This window comes from Bos indicus x Bos taurus, chromosome 8 (assembly GCF_003369695.1).
Source record: "Bos indicus x Bos taurus breed Angus x Brahman F1 hybrid chromosome 8, Bos_hybrid_MaternalHap_v2.0, whole genome shotgun sequence".
NCBI lineage: Eukaryota > Metazoa > Chordata > Mammalia > Artiodactyla > Bovidae > Bos > Bos indicus x Bos taurus.
In genome coordinates this window covers 83,502,376-83,523,239 of record NC_040083.1, presented here as the reverse complement: position 1 = coordinate 83,523,239, position 20,864 = coordinate 83,502,376, and positions in this window count along the sequence as shown.

The window sequence follows — 20,864 nt, the reverse complement described above, 5'->3', positions numbered from 1 at the left end:
ACCCTTAGGTGAGCATTCACCTAGGACTCAAATATACTTATGCTTTTTGCCCATTCAGAGAGCTCTATCCACATACCTCTTCTCCAGACCTCTATGTTGTCTCCAGACCAATTTTCCAGTTATGTTCCAGATCTCTGATCATCCAGCCAAACCGTGGCCACAGTCCATGGATCAGTATATACTCCTGGCCATTTTTCCTTCTAAGCAAAATGAACAAGATGCTCAACATTCTGCTTACAGGGAGAATTATCCTTTGTCCCTGTCCTAGGAATGTCCCAGAAAAGGACTTTAGTGCTGCAGCTGTCCATTTCACTTGGTGCCTGTATATCATGCAAAACCTTCTGTAGCCCATATTTAAACATTCATTCTCTACTAAGACCCAGTAGCAATATAAAAGCTATTTCTCAAAAGCATAGTTATCCACAGAGGATACCATGACTTTGTTCCAAAAGCCAAGGGTCTGCATTAAGATTTGCCTATCAGAGTCTCAGTGATTCCAAATAGCATCTCTCTTTGCTACTGATACTTTAAACACAATTAGATCTACTGGATCACTTAGCTCAAGTGGCAGAGCAGCTTACATGGCAACATTGGCATCCTGGACTTGTTAGAGAATCTTGTTCTGTTGTTCAGCTGCCCAGTCATGTCTGACTCTGCAACACATGGACTGCAGAACACCAGGCCTCTCTGTCCCTCACCATCTCCAGAAGTTTGCCCAAGTTCACGTCCCTTGCCTCAGTGATGCCATCCAGCCATCTCATCCTCTGACACCCTCTTCTTCTGCCATCAATCTTTCCCAGTACCAGGGACTTTTCCAATGAGTCAGCTTTTCACACACATCAAATGACCAAAACACTGGAGTTTCAGCTTCAACATCAGTCCTTCCGAGTATTCAGGGTTGATTTCCCTTAAGATGGATTGATTTGATCTCCTTGCTGTCCAAGGGACTTTGAGGAATCTTCCCCAGCACCACAATTTGAAGGCATCAATTCTTTGGCACTCTGCCTTCTTTATGGTCCAGCTCTCACAACCATACATGACCACTGGGAAGACCATAGCCTTGATTATATGGACTTTTGTTGGCAGAGTAATGTCTCTGCTTTTCAACACACTGTCTAGCTTGTCATAGCTTTCCTGCTAAGAAGGAAATGTCTTCTGATTTCATGGCCGCAGTCATCATCTGCAATGATTTTAGAGCCCAAGAAGTGGAAAGCTGTCACTACCACCTTTTCTCCCTCCATTTGCCATGAAGTCATGGGGCCGGATCACATGATCTTAGTTTTTTTAGTATTCAGTTTTAAGCTGACTCTCACTCTCCTCCTTCACCCTCATCAAGAGTCTCTTTAGTTCCTTTTCACTTTCTGCCATTAGAGTGGTATCATCTGCATATCTGAGGTTGTTTATGTTTTTCCCACCTATCTTGATTCCAGCTTGTAACTCATCCAGCCCAGCATTTCTCATGATGTGCTCAGCATACAGATTAAACAAGCAGGGTGACAGCAGAAAGTTCTGTCATACTTCTTTCTCAATCTTGAACCAATGAGTTGTTCCATACAGGGTTATAACTGTTGCTTCTTGACCTGCATACAGGTTTCTCAGGAGACAGGTAAGATGGTCTGGTATTCCCATCTCTTTAAGAGCTTTCCACAGTTTATTATGATCCACACAGTCAAAGGCTTTGGTATAGTCAATGAAATAGAAGTAGATGTGTTTCTGTAATTCCCTAGCTTTGTCTATGATCCAGCAAATATTGACAATTTGATGTCTGGCTCCTCTTCCTTTCCCAAACTCAGCTTAGACAATGGAAGTTCTTGGTTCTCATAAAGCTGAAGCTTAGCATGCAAGATTTTAACCATGACCTTACTAGCACGGTGGGGCTCAGCTGGTAAAGAATCTGCCTGCATTGCAGGAGACCTGAGTTCAATCCCTGGGTTGAGAAGAGCCCCTGGCGAAGGGAAAGGCTACCCACTCCAGTATTCTGGCCTGGAGAATTCCATGGACTGTATAGTCATGAGGTTGCAGAGTTGGACACGACTGAGCAACTTTAACTATCACTTTAGTAGCATGGGAGATGAGTGCAATTGTGTTTGTCTGAGTCCCACTCAAAACTAAGCTATTTGGGTTGCTCAATCAATGGACCAAAGTAGCTTGCCCAAATGAGAACTATGCTGCCTCTAAAATCCTAAGAAGCACACTAAGCATTGGGCCCGCCTCTCTTTTGGTTATAAGAGGGGCCAGATGAAACAACTCATCCTTCTTCTTAGAAGGGATATCTTGACAGGTTCAACTGAACAACTAGAAATTTAACTGAAATGAGGAGCCACTGAATTTTTGTAGAATTTATTATCCACCCTTTGTGAAAGTGTCTCCACTAATGGGACAAATAAGTCTATGGTAGTTGCTACTTCTTGCTCACTAGTTTAACATAATGTCACCAGTGTAATGAATCAGTATGATGTCTTGATGAAGGAAAAGACAATCAAGACCCATGCAATCTAAATTATGAAATAGAGCTAGAAAGTTGATATATACCCAAGGCAAGACAATTATAATGTATTACTGACCTTACCAGTTGAAGACAAACTGTTTCTAGTGATCTGTCCTAATATGTATGGAGAGAAAAGCATTTGCCAAATTAATATACTGTATACCAGGAACTAGGGGATTATTAATTTGCTTAAGCTACTTAACAGAACATCTGGAACAGCATCTACAGTTGGAATTACCACCAGGTTACATTAATGATAATTCACTGTATGTCCCCTAGATACATCTGTTTTCTTCACAGGTCAAATAGGCAAGTAGAATGAGAAGGGGGTGAAAGTTACAACCCCTGCAACCATCAAGTTCTTGATGGTGGTACTAATCATTGGAATCTTGAGGGAATGAGTCATTCCTTTTGGTTTATTATTAATATTGTGCTTGATAGAGGCAGTTCTAGTGGCTTCCAATAGGCTTTTCCTACCATAATAGCCCTCAGCCCACATGTAACCCCTTCATGAATCACAACTTTGTCATGGTGAAGGGACTTGCATAACTCAATGAAGCCATACCATGCAGGGCCACCCAAGAAAGATGGGTCATAGTGAAAAGTTCTGACAAAATGTGCTCCACTGGAAGAGGGAATGACAAACCACTTCAGTATTCTTGCTGTAAGAACCCCATGACCAGTATGAAAAGGCAAAAGTATATGATACCAGAAGATGAGCCCCACAGGTTGGAAGTTTGCTATTGGGGAAGAAGGAAGAACAATTAATAATAGCTCCAGAGAGAATGAAGAGGCTGGGCAAAAGTGGAAAAAATGCTCAGTTGTGGATGTATCTGGTGGTGAAAGTAAAGTCTGATGCTATTAACAATACTGCATAGGAACCTGAAATGTTAGTTCTATGAACCAAGGTAAATTCGATATGGTCAAGAAGGAGATGGCAAGAGTGAACACCAACATCTTAGGAATCAATGAACTAAAATGGACAAGAATGGGTGAATATAATTAATATAACCATTATATCCATGACTATGGGAAAGAATCCCTTAGAAGAAACGAAGTAGCCCTCATAGTCAACCAAAGAGTCTGAAATGCAAGACTTGGGTGCAGTCTCAAAAATGACAGAATGATCTCAGTTCATTTCCAAGGCAAACCATTCAACATCGTAGTAATCCAAGTCTATTCCCCAACCACTGATGCCAAACAAGCTGAGGCTGACCAGTTCTACGAAGACTTAGAAAACCTTCTAGAACTATAGGGGGTTGGAATGCAAAAGTAGGAACTCAAGAGATACTTGGAGTAACAGGCAATTTTGGCCTTGGGTACAAAATGAAGCAGAAAAAAAGGTAATAGAGTTTAGAAAAAAAGGTAAGAGTTTTGTCAAGAGAACGAACTGGTCATAGCAAATACCCTCTTCCAACAATAAAAAAGACAGCTCTATACATGGACATCACCAGACAGTCAATACCAAAATCAGATTGATTATATTCTTTGCAGCCAAAGATGGGAAAGCTCTATACAGTCATCAAAAAAAGACCTGGAAATGACTGTGTCTCAGATCATGAACTCCTTATATCAAATTCAGACTTAAATTGAAGAAAGTAGGGAAAACCACTAGACCATTGAGAGAGTCATTTCCTAGGCAGGTTGATAAGAAGTCTAGGGGTCCCCAAGGAGAGAGGGGTCTGGAATTCTCAAGGAGGAAGAAAGGACAAACTTTTTTTCCCCTCCACATTCCTTAGGATTATATAACAATAATGTATCCTGCCTGAGGACAGTCTCTGGATTAAACCTGGCTAATCCTGTTATCTTAAAATGTAAGTTATGGGAGTAGGTCTGGTCTTTACAAGGATGATATAACAATAATGTATCCTGCCTGAGGACAGTCTCTGGATTAAACCTTCTGGCTAATTCTGTTATCTTAAAATGTAAATTATGGGAGTAGGTCTGGTGAGGACTTTACAACCTCCAGACATTCTTTGGATTCATTGGAGAGTATATAACTCCATTGCTAACACTAGCAAGGGGGTACTCTCTCTACCCCCTTCTGATGTCTATGTCAGAAGCTTTCTCTATCTCCTTTATACTTTAATAAAACTTTATTACACAAAAGCTCTGCACGATCAAGCCTCGTCTCTGGCCCTGGATTGAATTCTTCTCCTCCGGAGGCCAAGAATCCTGGAGTCTTTGCATGGTTCAGCAACAATCTTTCACCATTCAGGTATGACCTAAATCAAATCTCTTATGATTATGTAGTGAAAGTGACAAATAGAGTCAAGGGATTATCTCTGGTAGACAGAGTGCCTGAAGAAGTATGGATGGAGGTTCATAACGTTGTACATGGGGCAGTGACCAAAATCATCCCAAAGAAAAAGAAATGCAAGAAGACAAAGTGGTTGTCTGAGGAAACTTTACAAATAACTGAGAAAAGAAGAAACGTGAAAGGCAAGGGTGAAAGAGAAAGATATACCCAGCTGAAGGCAAAGTTCCAGAGAATAGCAAGGAGAGATAAGAAAGCCTTCTTAAGTGAATAATGCAAAGGAATAAAGGAAAATAATAGAATGGGAAAGACTAGAGATCTCTTCAAGAAAATTGGAGATATCAAGAGAATATTCCATGCAAGGATGGGCACAATAAAGGGCAGAAATGGTAAGGACCTAAAAGAAGCAGAAAAGATTAAGAAGAGGTGGCAAGAATACACAAAAAACTATACAAAAAAGGTCTTAATGACCTGGATAACCGCAATGGTGTGGTCACTCAACTCTAGCCAGGCATCCTGGATTATAAAGTCAAGTGGGCTCAGGGAGCGTCAGTACAAACAAAGCTAGGGTAGGTAATAGAATTCCAGCTGAGCTATTTAAAAATCCTAAAAGATGATGCTGTTAACATGCTGCACTCAATATGTCAGCAAATTTGGAAAACTCAGCAGTGGACACAGGACTAGAAAAGGTCAGTTTTCATTCCAACCCCAAAGAAGGACAGTGACAAAGAATGTTCAAACTACCATATAATTGCCCTCATTTCACATGCTAGCAAGGTTATGCTCCAAATCCTTGAAACTAGGCTTCAGCAGTATGTGAACCAAAAACTTCTTGATGTACAAACTGGGTTTAAAAGAGGCAGAAGAACCAGAGATCAAATTGCCAACATACATTGGATCATAGAGAAAGCAAGTGAGTTCCAGAAAAACATCCACTTTTGCTTCATTGACTACATGAAAGCCTTTGACTGTGTGGATCACAACAACTGTGGAAAATTCTTAAATAGAGGGGAATACCAGACCAGCTTACCTATCTCCTGAGAAACCTGTATGCAGGTCAAGAAGCAACAGTTAGAACTGGACATGGGACCATGGATTGGTTCAAAATTGGGAAAGAAGTACATCAAGACTGTATATTGTCACCCTGCTTATTTAACTTATATGCAGAGTACATCATGCGAAATGCCAGCCTTGATGAATAACAAGCTGGAACCAGGATTACCAGGAGAAATATCAACAACCTCAGATATGCAGATGATACCACTCTAATAACAGAAAGTGAAGAGAAACTAAAGAGCCTCTTGATGAGGGTGAGAGACAAGATGGCGGAAGAGTAGGTGAACGTGGAGTACATCTCTCTCCTTGGATGCATCAGGAATACACCTTAGACAAAGAATGTCTTGCAGAATACCAGCTCAGAGTGGCCAGGAGTCCCTGACCACCAGAAAGGAATATATAGATCCATATAAAACTTGGTAAGATGAAGGAAAGAGGCGGGGGGGTGGAAAGGAGAGTGAGCGGGACTGGATTTGCATCCAGTGGGTGGGGGAACTGACACAGGGGTCAGCAATTCTTGCTGTAGCCCTACATACCCTGGACAGGAAGACAGTTCCTAAAAACCACAGTGGCTGGAAGCTCAAGTGCAGGGATTGGAGAGCAGTCCCAGGGTGAAGTCTGCTGTTGACTATGGGTAAACGGCCAAAGCGGATGTGAGTCAGGAGATCGCAGTTTGAAATGCCTGTGGAGGAAAGCTGAGCAGCTATGGAGGCAAGGCAATACTCCTGAGTCACACACAGTGGGTGGAGCCATCACTGTAGACTCTCTTTTCCCACACACCAGCACCAGCAACAGAGAAATAGAGAAAGACTCCATAGAGGGTGGCCCTTTAAGTGCCTAATGTGTGCAGCAACAGAGAAGAACCAGCCAAAGAGGCCCTTGGAATGTTAACTGCCAGAGGCTAGGAAAATACTCTAATTGGGCCATAGTTCTTGCAGCTTCCCTCATAGCTCAGTTGGTAAAGAATCTGCTTGCAACGCAGGAGACACCAGTTTGATTCTTGGGTCGGGAAGATCCCCTGGAGAAAGGGATAGGCTATCCACTCCAGTATTCTTGGGCTTCCCTTGTGCCTCACTTGGTAAAGAATCTGCCTGCAATGCAGGAGACCTGGGTTTGATCCCTGGGTTGGGAAGATCTCCTGGAGTGGATGGCAACCCACTCTAGTATTATTGCCTGGAGAATCCCCATGGACAAAGGAGCCTGGTCAGCTGGAATTCCATCACCTCCACTAGCTTTGTTCCTAGTGATGCTTCCTAAGGCCCACTTGACTTTGCACTCCAAGATTTATATCTTTTCCCAAATTTGAGAAGTTTCAGACACTATTTTTTCAAGTACTTTTTCAGTGCTACTCTTTCTCGCCTCTCTTTCTGTGTTTCTGATGGCATGTGTGTTAACTCTTTTGTTATTGTCCTACAAGTCCTTGAGATGCTGTCTTTTTTAAACTTCTATTTTGTAGTTGTGGTTTCTCACATATGGTGATTTCTACTGATTTGTCTTCATATCTCTGAATCTACCTTCTGTTGTGTCCACCTTACTATTGAGCTTATACAGCAAGTTTTTCATTCTGATTATTGTATTTTTCAGTTCTTTAATCTTCATTTGCTTATTTTTTGAATTTTTATTTCTTTGGTTAGATTTTCTATTTTTCACGTTTCCAAAAATATGTAGCTGCTTGTTGAAACATTTTTAAGATGACTACTTTAAAACCCTTGTCAGACGATGCCACAAAAAAAGAAAACTACAGGCCAATATCACTGATGAACATAGATGCAAAAATCCTTAATAAAATTCTAGCAATCAGAATCCAACAACACATTAAAAAGATCATACACCATGACTAAGTGGGCTTTATCCCAGGGATGCAAGGATTCTTCAATATTCGCAAATCAAATTCTTCCATATCTGCAAATCAATTAGTGTAATACACCACATTAACATATTGAAAAATAAAACCCATATGATTATCTCAATAGATGCAGAGAAAGCCTTTGATAAAATTCAACATCCATTTATGATAAAAACTCTCCAGAAAGCAGGAATAGAAGGAACATACCTCAACATAATAAAAGCTATATATGACAAACCCACAGCAAACATTATCCTCAATGGTGAAAAATTGAAAGCATTTCCCCTAAAGTCAGGAACAAACAAGGGTGCCCACTCTCACCACTACTATTCAACGTAGTTTTGGAAGTTTTGGCCACAGCAATCAGAGCAGAAAAAGAAATAAAAGGAATCCAGATTGGGAAAGAAGAAGTAAAACTCTCACTGTTTGCAGATGACATTATCCTCTACAAAGAAAACCCTAAAAACTCCACCAGAAAATTACTAGAGCTAATCAATGAATATAGTAAAGTTGCAGGATATAAAATCAACACAGAGAAATCCCTTGCATTCCTATACACTAATAATGAGAAAACAGAAAGAGAAATTAAGGAAACAATTCCATTCACCATTGCAATGAAAAGAATAAAATACTTAGGAATATATCTACCTAAAGAAACTAAAGACCTATATATAGAAAACTATAAAACACTGATGAAAGAAATCAAAGATGACATAAATAGATGGAGAAATATACCATGTTCATGGATTGGAAGAATCAATATAGTGAAAATGAGTATACTACCCAAAGCAATCTATAGATTCAATGCAATCCCTATCAAGCTACCAACAGTATTTTTCAGAGCTAGAACAAACAATTTCACAATTTGTATGGAAATACAAAAAACCTCGAATAGCCAAAGCAATCTTGAGAAAGAAGAATGGAACTGGAGGAATCAACCTATCTGACTTCAGGCTCTACTACAAAGCCACAGTCATTGAGACAGTATGGTATTGGCACAAAGACAGAAATATAGATCAATGGAACAAAATAGAAAGCCCAGAGATAAACCCACGCACCTATGGACACCTTATCTTTGACAAAGGAGGCAAGAATATACAATGGAGAAAAGACAATCTCTTTAACAAGCGGTGCTGGGAAAACTGGTCAACCACTTGTAAAAGAATGAAACTAGAACACTTTCTAACACCATACACAAAAATAAACTCAAAATGGATTAAAGATCTAAACATAAGACCAGAAACTATAAAACTCTTAGAGGAGAACATAGGCAAAACACTCGCTGACATACATCACAGCAGGATCCTCTATGACCCACCTCCCAGAATATTGGAAATAAAAGCAAAAATAAACAAATGGGATCTAATTAAAATTAAAAGCTTTTGCACAACAAAAGAAACTATAAGCAAGGTGAAAAGACAGCCTTCAGAATGGGAGAAAATAATAGCAAATGAAGCAACTGACAAACAACTAATCTCAAAAATATACAAGCAACTCCTGCAGCTCAATTCCAGAAAAATAAAGGACCCAATCAAAAAATGGGCCAAAGAACTAAATAGGCATTTCTCCAAAGAAGACATACAGATGGCTAACAAACACATGAAAAGATGCTCAACATCACTCATTATCAGAGAAATGCAAATCAAAACCACAATGAGGTGCCATTTCACTCCAGTCAGAATGGCTGCAACCCAAAAGTCTATAAGCAATAAATGCTGGAAAGGATGTAGAGAAGAGGGAACCCTCTTACATTGTTGGTGGGAATGCAAACTAGTACAGCCACTATGGAGAACAGTGTGGAGATTCCTTAAAAAACTGGAAATAGAACTGCCTTATGACCCAGCAATCCCACTGCTGGGCATACACACCGAGGCAACCAGAATTGAAAGAGACACGTGTACCCCAGTGTTCATCATTGCACTGTTTATAATAGCCAGGACATGGAAGCAACCTAAATGTCCATCAGCAGATGAATGGATAAGAAAGCAGTGGTACATATACACAATGGAGTATTACTCAGCCATTAAAAAGAATACATTTGAATCCGTGCTAATGAGGTGGATGAAACTGGAGCCTATTATACAGAGTGAAGTCAGCCAGAAAGAAAAACACCAATACAGTATACTAATGCATATATATGGAATTTAGAAAGATGGTAACGATAACCCTGTATGTGAGACAGCAAAAGAGACACAGATGTATAGAACAGTCTTTTGGACTCTGTGGGAGAGGGGGTGGGATGATTTGGGAGAATGGCATTGAAACATGTATAATATCATATAAGAAACGAATCGCCAGTCCAGGTTCGATGCAGGATACAGGAAGCCTGGGGCTGGTGCACTGGGATGACCCAGAGGTATGGATGGTATGGGGAGGGAGGTGGGAGGGGGGTTCAGAATGGGGAACATGTGTACACCCATGGAGGATGCATGTTGATATATGGCAAAACCAATACAATATTGTAAAGTAAAAATAATAATAATAATAATAATAAAATATATAAATAAATAACACCCTTGTCAGATAATTATATCATATATATCTTGGGGCTGGTATCTGTTCATTGTCTTTTCTCATTTCTTTTGTGATTTTCCTGGTCTTGGTAAAACACGTGTTTTGTGTGTGTGTGTGTTTGTTTTGTTATTATATCTGAGATATTTTATATATTATTATGAGATTATGGATCTTATTTAATCTTCTTTTTAGCAGTCATAGTTCAAGAGCCAGGTGGGTGTATTTGTTCAGCTTCCTGTCAGGATCTTCCAAAGCATCCTGGCCAAAATGGGGCACTGACTCATGCTCCTTTATTGCAAATGGGTAGGGTAAAAGTTCAGATCCCTCATCACCTCATCGTCATTTGTCAGGCAAAGGTGGGGCAGTGACTCACATCACATTGTTTTCTCTGAGTGATGTTGTATGATCAGTTCACTGCTTGGCTCTACTGCCTTCCAGGTGGGAAAGAAGAGTGAGCAGAAGTCTGACTTACACCATTTTGTTACTGTGGGTAGGGGTAAAGGGTCAGCTCCCCATGGGGCCCCACTGACATAAGGCGAGGGGAGAGGCAAAGCATGAACTTCCTCTCATTGTACTAGTCCGTTCTGCCTCTCTGATGCCAGATAAGGTAGAGAGTTAGGTCCCCAATAGGCCTTGATGACAGGGGTAAGAGAGGTGAAGCCTTGTTGTAACTACATCTCCCTTGTACAACCTTGTGAAGTTTCACTGTTAGCATGTGGGAGTGGAGGATCAGTTCAAGGCTTGACCCCACTGATGTTCTCCTGAAGAAGCAGAGGGGAATCAGGCCACTGCCTGCATCTAGGAAAGTATGGAATTTCAGCCCTTTCAAATACTACTCTTTCTCTCCTTATTTGTGTCTGGGTTTCAAAAATATGATGGCTTTGCTTTGTGAGATCTCCTGTTTTTATTCTCCTCTCTCATTTCAATTTAAATCTCCTCTTTTCATCATCTCTGTTTTCCTTATCACACTTGATTTTGATTCAACTGCAAACAATTTCTTTTCATTGTGGGACTTTGTCTCACAAAAAGGGAACCCCGGCAGGTCAACTCAGAGTTCATAGCAGTTATATTGCTCTCTCTGTTTTTACTCTATCTTAACATAGGCCCCTTGCACTAAAGTGGTACTGGAGACAATGAACTTCCTTTTAGAGCTGCTGTTCTCAAACTAGCCCATCTCATTGTTTCCCTTGCATTCTCTTTCACAGATGCTACTAATGTGCAGATGGTGTGTCTCTACACCCATATTTTGGGATTTATGGGGCTATCTTGTCATCTTTTTTCTTTTCTTTTTTTTGGGGGGGGGTAAATTTATCCCTGATGCTTGATATTTAGTTTTGTTTTGATATCTAGTTGTTTTGTTTTTTTATGTAGTAGTTTAGAATGACTAAACAACTTTTTTGCCACTTTCATTGTCTTCCAAGAATCCCATCTCTCTTTCCATTCTTATTTTCTATCATTCATTCTTCTCAGAACAGTCTGTGTGGTACTCTCTCTCTCTCCATTGTTTCTTCATGGATAAAGTGGCATCACAGGTACTCACAGGTTATCCAAACAGAAGAGAGAATTCTCATTTTGAGTCAATGACTGATTTAAGCCATCCCTCCCACAAGTTCAATGATGATGTGCTCAGTCACTTCAGTTGCGTCCAGTAAACTCTGCAATCTATGGACTGTAGCCAGCCAGGCTCCTCTGTCCATGGGGATTCTCCAGGCAAGAGTACTAGAGTGGGTTGCCATGCCATCCTCCAGGGGATCTTCCCAACCCAGGAATTGAACCCATATTTCTGGGATCCCCTGCATTGTAGGCAGTTTCTTTACCCACTGAACCACCTGGGAAGCCCATTAGTGCATTCGGTTCAGTTCAATTTAGTTCAGTCGCTCAGTCGTGTCTGACTCCGCAACCCCATGAATCGCAGCACGCCAGGCCTCCCTGTCCATCACCAACTCCCAGAGTTCACTCAAACTCACCTCCATCAAGTCGGTGATGCCATCCAGCCATCTCATCCTCTGTCATCCCCTTCTCCTCCTGCCCCCAATCCCTCCCAGCATCAGAGTCTTTTCCAATGAATCAACTCTTCACATGAGGTTGCCAAAGTATTGGAGTTTCAGCTTTAGCCTCAGTCCTCCCAAAGAACACCCAGGACCAATCTCCTTTAGAATGGACTGGTTGGATCTCCTTGCAGTCCAAGGGACTCTCAAGAGTCTTTTCCAACACCACAGTTCAAAAGCATCAATTCTTTGGTGCTCAGCTTTCTTCACAGTCCAACTCTCACATCTATACATGACCACTGGAAAACCATAGCCTTGACTAGACGGACCTTTGTTGGCAAACTAATGTCTCTGCTTTTGAATATGCTATCTAGGTTGGTCATAACTTTCCTTCTAAGGAGTAAGTATCTTTTAATTTCATGGCTGAAATCACCATCTGCAGTGATTTTGGAGCCCCCAAAATAAAGTCTGACACTGTTTCCACTGTTTCCCCATCTATTTCCCATGAAGTGATGGGACCAGATGCCATGATCTTAGTTTTCTGAATGTTGAGCTTTAAGCCAACTTTTTCACTCTCCTCTTTCACTTTAAGACCCCCTAAACCTTGTTCCTATTAGCTCATGGTATCAGAATGAGGAGAAGTAAACCTACAGGTCTGTCTCCTGACTGCTTTCCTAAGGCATGTAACTGGTCTCTTATCAACTGCACACAGGCCTCCTGAATGCATAGTTTCTCTATCCCACAGAGCTCCTTAAACTGCTGTTGTAAGGGACATATGCAGTAAGCAAGGGCACCAGTATAAAGACAAATGCTAATCAAATAGTGTCAGAGCAGCATTTCACATACTCCCATCAAGCACAGGATATGAAGTGAAGAACAGAATGGAGAAATCATGTCCTAGAGAGGGCTGGTGGGCACTGCGAGTAGGCTGTGTAGGAGTGTCCTGTGCACTACCAAGAAGCCAAGAGATGCACTCCACACCATGTTTCTACCAAGAAATGGGAAGAGCCAGGTCTGACAGGGAAACATTCTATCCCTAAATTAAAACAGAGTGCAGTTCATGGACTGTGAATGCACATTTATGGCATAAAAGAATTTCAAATCTCTGTTTTCATAAAGCAAAAATCTCAAGTCTTTGTGATTGAGTTTCACATTAACTGGGACTTTATTTGCTTTCAACCTAAGCATTGTCAGTTTGAGAAGTAATCCACTGAGATACATAGATCTCTCCATCTAAATTCTAGGGTTTCTTCTTTTGATCCTTGATAAAAAATTTTTATCCAAGAAACAGAATAGATACATGAACCATTAGAGAATGAAATAGGGAATCAAGAAAGATTTAAGTTTTGGTGGCCCTTGCTTTTTTTTTTTAAGTTTTTTAAAGACTATAGCAGAATAAAAGGATCACTGGCTCCGAGTCTCCTAGAGACAACAAGTGATCAAACTAAAACAAACAAGCAAACCCACATCCCTAAACAAGTTTCAGTTCAGTTCAGTCACTCAGTCATGTCCGACTCTTTGCGACCCCATGAATTGCAGCTCGCCAGGCCTCCCTGTCCATCACCAACTCCTGGAGTTCACTCAGAGTCAGTGATGCCATCCAGCCATCTCATCCTCTGTCATCCCCTTCTCCTTCTGCCCCCAATCACTCCCAGCTTCAGGGTCTTTTCCAATAAGTCAACTCTTCGCATAAGGTAGCCAAAGTACTAGACTTTCAGCTTTAGCATCATTCCTTCCAAAGAACACCCAGGACCGATCTCCTTTAGAATGGACTGGTTGGATCTCCTTTCAGTCCAAGGGACTCTCAAGAGTCTTCTCCAACACCACAGTTCAAAAGCATCAATTCTTCGGTGCTCAGCTTTCTTCATAGTCCAACTCTCACATCCATACATGACCACTGGAAAAACCATAGCCTTGACTAGACGGACTTTTGTTGGCAAAGTAATGTCTCTGCTTTTGAATATGCTATCTAGGTTGGTCATAACTTTCCTTCCAAGGAGTAAGCATCTTTTAATTTCATGGCTGCAATCACCATCTGCAGTGATTTTGGAGCCCCCAAAAATAAAGTCTGACACTGTTTCCACTGTTTCCCCATCTATTTCCCAACAAGTTTAGGCAACCTCAATTCCCTGCCCTGCCCCATGGTAAAAAACATGAATACTTTAGGTAGCAGTTCAGAATTTATCTTTATCTCTTACCTGACCCATCAATGGAAGTTCAAAGTCATGATTTTTTTTGGACATCCATATTTTTGCATATAGAATATAAATTCGTATTAGATGATAACTGATTTTTTAAAAATTCAGGTAGAGAAAGAACCAATAACTTTTAACTAAAACCTTCTACATTTTTTGATTACTGTTGAACTTGCTACCATTTAGCAAAAGCAAAATTTCATATGTTTACCTCAAATCTCATTGCTTTACAACTGTGGCATACATTCCACTAAAATAAAAAGATGAAGCAGTTTATCCAGTGATTAATTTAACACTGCTTTCATTAGGAAAAGGGAGGAGGGGGTCATGACGAAGAGGAGACCAATAGACAAAAAAGGTAAATTAAACATACAATGGTTCCCTTAAAAAAAAAAAAAGAAGAAGAAGAAGAAAAAGAGTTATCATTTTCAATTATCAATTAGTATCAATTCAATTATCAATGGTGATAATTGAAGTAAAGGAAACTTCAGCTAGTCTTTTACATCCAACAATGTGGAAAGATGGGATGTATTTTTCAAGTTTAAAATTTCTATATTGACAGTAACATTTTATAATTAGGCATAATATAAATATGCATCCAGTTAAAATTAATACATAAAAGTCTTGCCACATGACTAAGAATGAGACTGATTTTTCCGTACTAATGCTTTTGCAATTTTTTAAGTGAGAGGCTTGGTTCCACAGTTGCCAAGCAATAGAGATTAAAATAAGTCTAAGAAAGTCATCTTTTAAAATGAAATAGAAAGTAATTTTATCAAGAAATTAATTTCTCTAGTTGAGAATCAAAGGATAATTCAAAATCCCTATTAAAGGAAGCCTATCCTTCTTTTAGAAATGGCCAATTTTCCATTGGTACTCAAGCTTAAAAGGAATTTATTATTTGAAATTTGCATAAGGAAATAATGAAAAACTTACTGGTTAAAGGCTACTAATATGTCTTCCTTATGGTGGCTGCTGCTGCTGCTAAGTCGCTTCAGTCGTGTCCAACTCTGTGCGACCCCAGAGATGGCAGCCCAACAGGCTCCCCAGTCCCTGGGATTCTCCAGGCAAGAATACTGGAGTGGGTTGCCATTTCCTTCTGCAGTGCATGAAAGTGAAAAGTGAAAGTGAAGTCGCTCAGTCACGTCCGACTCTTAGCGACCCCATGGACTGCAGCCTACCAGGCTCCTCCATCCATGGGTTTTTCCAGGCAAGAGTACTGGAGTGGGGTGCCATTGCCTTCTCCTTCCTCATGGTTACTAATAAATAAATATGCTATAATTCTAAATAACTAGGGCTGCTTCCCTCCAATAACTCAGCAAGTAGTTTATATTTTTAAAAACTAAAAGATCTTCATGACCCAGATAACCCAGATCACTCACCTAGAGCCAGACATCCTGGAATGGGAAGTCAAGTAGGCCTTAGGAAGCATCATGACAAACAAAGCTACTGGAGGTGATAGAATTCCAGATGAGCTATTTAAGAATCCTAAAAGATGATGCTGTGAAAGTGCTGCACTCGATATGCTAGCAAATTAGGAAAACTCAGCAGTGGCCACAGGACTGGAAAAGGTCAGTTTTCATTCCAATCCCAAAGAAGAGCAATGTCAAAGAATGTTCAAACTACTGCACAACTGCACTCATCTCACACACTAGCAAAGTAATGCTCAAAATTCTCCAAGCCAGGCTTCAACTGTATGTGAACTTCCAGATGTTCAAGCTGGTTTTAGAATAGGCAGAGGAACCAGAGATCAAATTGCCAACATCCGTTGGATCATCAAAAAAACACAAGAGTCCCAGAAAAACATCTATTTCTGCTTTATTGACTGCGCCAAAGCCTTTGACTGTGTGGATCACAACAAACTGTGGAAAATTCTGAAAGAGATGGGATTACCAGACCACCTGATCTGCCTCCTAAGAAATCTGTACGCAGGTCAATAAGCAACAGTTAGAACCAGACATGGAAAAACAGACTGGTTCCAAATTGGGAATGGATTATGTCAAGGCTGTATATTGTCACCCTGCTTATTTAACTTATATGCAGAGTACATCATGAGAAACGCTGGGCTGGATGAAGCACAAGCTGGAATCAAGATTTCTGGGAAAAATATCAATAACCTCAGATATGCAGATGATACCACCTTTATGGCAGAAAGTGAAGAACTAAAGAACCTCTTGATGAAAGTGAAAGAAGAGAGTGAAAAAGCTGGCTTAAAACTCAACATTCAGAAAACTAAGGTCCTGGTACCTGGTCCCATTACTTCATGGCAAATAGGTGGGGAAAATAATGGAAGCAGTGAGAGACTTTATTATTTTGAGCTTCAAAATCACCACAAATGGTGACTGCAGCCATTAAATTAAAAGACGCTTCTTCTTTGGAAGAAAAGCTATGACCAACCTAGACAGCATAAAAGGCAGAGACATTACTTTGCCAACAGAAGTGTGTTTAGTCAAAGCTATGGTTTTTCCAGTGGTCATGTATGGATGTGAGAGTTGAAAAATATCTTTATGTTGTTGGACAATATCTTTATACTGAGCGCCAAAGAATTGATGCTTTTGAAATGCTGTGTTGGAGAAGACTCTTGAGAGTCCCTTGGACTGCAAGGAGATCCAACCAGTCCATTCTAAAGGAGATCGGTCCTGGGTGTTCTTTGGAAGGAATGATGCTAAAGCTGAAACTCCAATACTTTGGCCACCTCATGCGAAGAGCTAACTCATCTGAAAAGACCCTGTTGCTGGGAAAGATTGAAGGTGGGAGGAGAAGGGGATGACAGAGGATGAGATGGTTGGATGGCATCACCGACTCGATGAACACGAGTTTGAGTATGCTCCGGGAGTTGGTGATGGACAGGGAAGCCTGGTGTTGTGCAGTCCATGAGGTCGCAAAGAGTCTGATATGAATGAGCCACTGAACTGAACTGATAGCCACATTTCTCAGAGCCTTTAAAATCCTGATGTTCACAGAAAACTGTAGAATCTTTTAAATTTTATTTATTTATTTATTTTACTTTACAATATTGTATTGGTTTTGCCATACATTGACTTGAATCCAGCATGGATGTACATGTGTTCCCCATCCTGAACCCCCTTCCCACCTCCCTCCCCATCCCATCCCGCTGGGTCATCCCAGTGCACCAGCTGTGAGCACCCTGTATTATGCATCGAACCTGGACTGGCGATTCTTAAAATACAAACTGACTTTTCATGAATTTAGGTCCCTTGGACTTAACCTATTTTTTGGTCAAATCAATCTACATAAATGTCAAGTAATTGACTAAATTCTGAACACTTTTAATCTAAATATGATTTTCCACATTTTATTAGATCTCTGATAATATGTTGTTAGAATAAACATACACACACATTTCCAAAATATTTCATTTTATGCAATCCAGGCACTTTTTATCAAACTAACAAGAAAAGTTTTTAATACTCAGATGGAAATGCAAAAGATCTAAATAACTAAAACAGTTTATAAAATAAAAATAAAATTGGAGAACTTATATTATTTGATTTGAAAAATTACCATAAAACTATAGTAATTGGCGTGGGGTGGGAGGTGGGAGGGAGGGGACATATATATACCTATGGTCAATTTATGTTGATATATGGCAGAAACCAACACAATATTACAAAGCAATTATCTTCCAGTTAAAAGTAAACTTTTTAAAATGTCAAAAAAACTTATAGTAATCATGATAGTGTGATATTGGCATAAGGATGGACCTACAGAACAATAGAGCAGAATGGCAAATCCAGAAATAGACACAAACATTTGTCTGTTCAGTTAATTTTCTATACAGGAGCCAAGTACTTCAATGAACAATGGTAGTCTTTTCCATAAATAGTGATGGAATAACTGAATATTTGTATAGGGATAAAGCTTAATTATTACCCCATACTCCATATTATGCATAAAAATTAACACAAAGTGGATCATAGTCCTGAATTTAAATGTTAAAAATGTAGTTTCTAAAGGGTGAAAATTTTTTAAACAAGGATTTTTTTTTATAAATAACGTTAAGCAAAAAGAAAAAATCAATAAATTAGACTTCATCATGATTAAACCTTCTGCAATTTGAGAGTCTCTTAAGAAAACAAAAACTAACCATGTGATGAAAGGTTTTATATAACATGATCATCGATGTTAAATCCTGGTTATGATACTTTGCAAGATATTACCATTGGAATAAAATGGGTACATCTCTTTACATTTCTAGAAACTGTATATTAATCTATCAGTTCAGTTCGGTCACTCAGTCATGTCCGACTCTTTATAATTATTTCAAATTAAAGGCTTAATCTAAAAAAAGCACATCACAGACTGAGAGAAAACATTTGCAAAATATATATCTAACAAACAGCCTATATACAAAATATATTTCAATATTTTAGATATAAAAAATAAGATGATGAAACTTAATAAAGGTAAAATATTTGAACAGACCACTCACTGAAAAAGTTGCATACAAACAATGACAGGAAAATATGTTCAACATAATTGTCTATCCCAGAGATGCAAGTGAAATCTCCATCCAACTGAGTGGCTAAAATTAAATGATGGACACTTTTCTGGCTCCAGGCTAGATGTAAGCACATGCCCCTATCTATGTTCCTCACACTGCTTTCAAAACAAACAAAGAACCAAAATAATTCTAGATGAAATTTATAAAGCAAGCAACAAAAGATGCCAGAAGTAGAGGGAAGAAGATAGATTGTATAGAGACCCTGAGACTAGAGAAAAGCCAGTGGTGATTTCCTGTAGGTTTTGTTTGTTTGTTTGTCTTTGTTTTTTGCCTCACATATCATAGCCTGGGCACTTAAGAGTCTTGTGACCTGGAAAGAACAATGGGCAAAAGGAGAAAAACTTCCAGAAAAAGCCCACTTTCTCCAGCATAAGAACCAGGAAAAAGGACAAAAACTTTTGACCACTCCTTCCCAATTTAGGGATACATAAAAGAGCACACACAAAGACACACACACTCACCCCTTAATTGTCACTGGCCATGGAAGCTGCAAGGATTGTAGACAGTCTTGTCTTTTACCCCACCCTGCAATAACAGGGAGGCACCTTCTTGTCAACCATGGAGCTGACATGAAGTCCTGACACTCATTCCTGACAAGTAATACTGGAGTAGCACTTTACATTTACAGCCATGGAGACTCTGGGCAAAGACTGATTTTCGGTCTCTTCCCTTCAGTAACTAGGTGGAACTCAGCCCTCGCCAAATGACCACAGACTGTGGGAACACACTTGTCTTTCATCACTGATCTGCAATAGCAAGGTGGTGTCCCTTTCCCTCCACATGGGATGCTGCAGCTGCAGAGAATACCAGCAAAGTTCTGTCTGTGCTTACCACCCTTCAGAAAAAGGGATACCCCTCCCGACTAAATAAGGGGGGATGGGGGTACAGAGGACTATAGAGAGAACTGAACTAGAAAGAGAAATTTTCTTAATCTTTGCATGAAGTCCTGTGCAGAACTCTGAACAGCCCATGCATAAACCAAAAAAATAAGAAAAGGTTTAAGAACTGAACACTGATGTGGACTTTTGCCCAGGTTTTGAATGCTGTCATAATTTAAAAAAATTGAAAGTTAAAAAAAAACAAACTGAATTTTGCAATAAGGAGCTCATGATATGAGCCACAGTCAGCTCCAGGTCTTGTCTTAGCTGACTGTATAGAGCTTCTCCGTCATCATCTCTTGGGTTGTTGAAAAAGTTTGCTATGAACAGTGTTCTCTTGACAAAATTTTGTTACTTTTTGCCCTGTTCATTTTATACTCCATGGTGAAACTTGCCTGTTATTCTAGGTATCTCTTGACTTCCTATTTTGGCATTTTAGTCTGCTATGATGAAAAGGACATTTTTAATTTTTTGAGTGTTAGTTCTAGAAGGTGTTGTAAGTCTTCATAGAACCAGTCAAGTTCAGCTTCTTCAGCATCGGTGCTTGGGGCATAGACTTGGGATTACTGTGATGTTGAATGGTTTGCCTTGGAAATGAACTGAGATCATTCTGTCATTTTTAAGATTGCACCCAACTACTGAATTTCAGACTCTTTGGTTGACTATGAGGGCTACTCAATTTCTTCTAAGGGATTCTTGTCCACAGTAGTAGATAAAATGGTCATCTGAGTTAAATTCATCCATTCTCGTCCACTTGAGTTCATTCTCGTCTATACGTCAATGTTCACTCTTGCCACTCCTGCTTGACCACATCCAATTTACCTTGTCGTGGACCCAACATTCCAGGTTCCTATGCAATATTGTAGTTTACAGCATCAGACTTTACTTTCACCACCAGACACATCCACAACTGAGCAATGTTTCCGCTTTTGCCCAGCCACTTCATTCTTTCTGGAGCTATTAGTAATTGCCACCCACAAGGGATCAGTTACATTGGGGCTTCCCAGGCGACGCTAGTGGTAAAGAACCTGTCTGCCAATGCAGGAGACTCAAGAGACATGGGTTCAATTCCTGGGTCAGAAAGATCCCCAGGAGGAAGGCATGGCAACCCACTCCA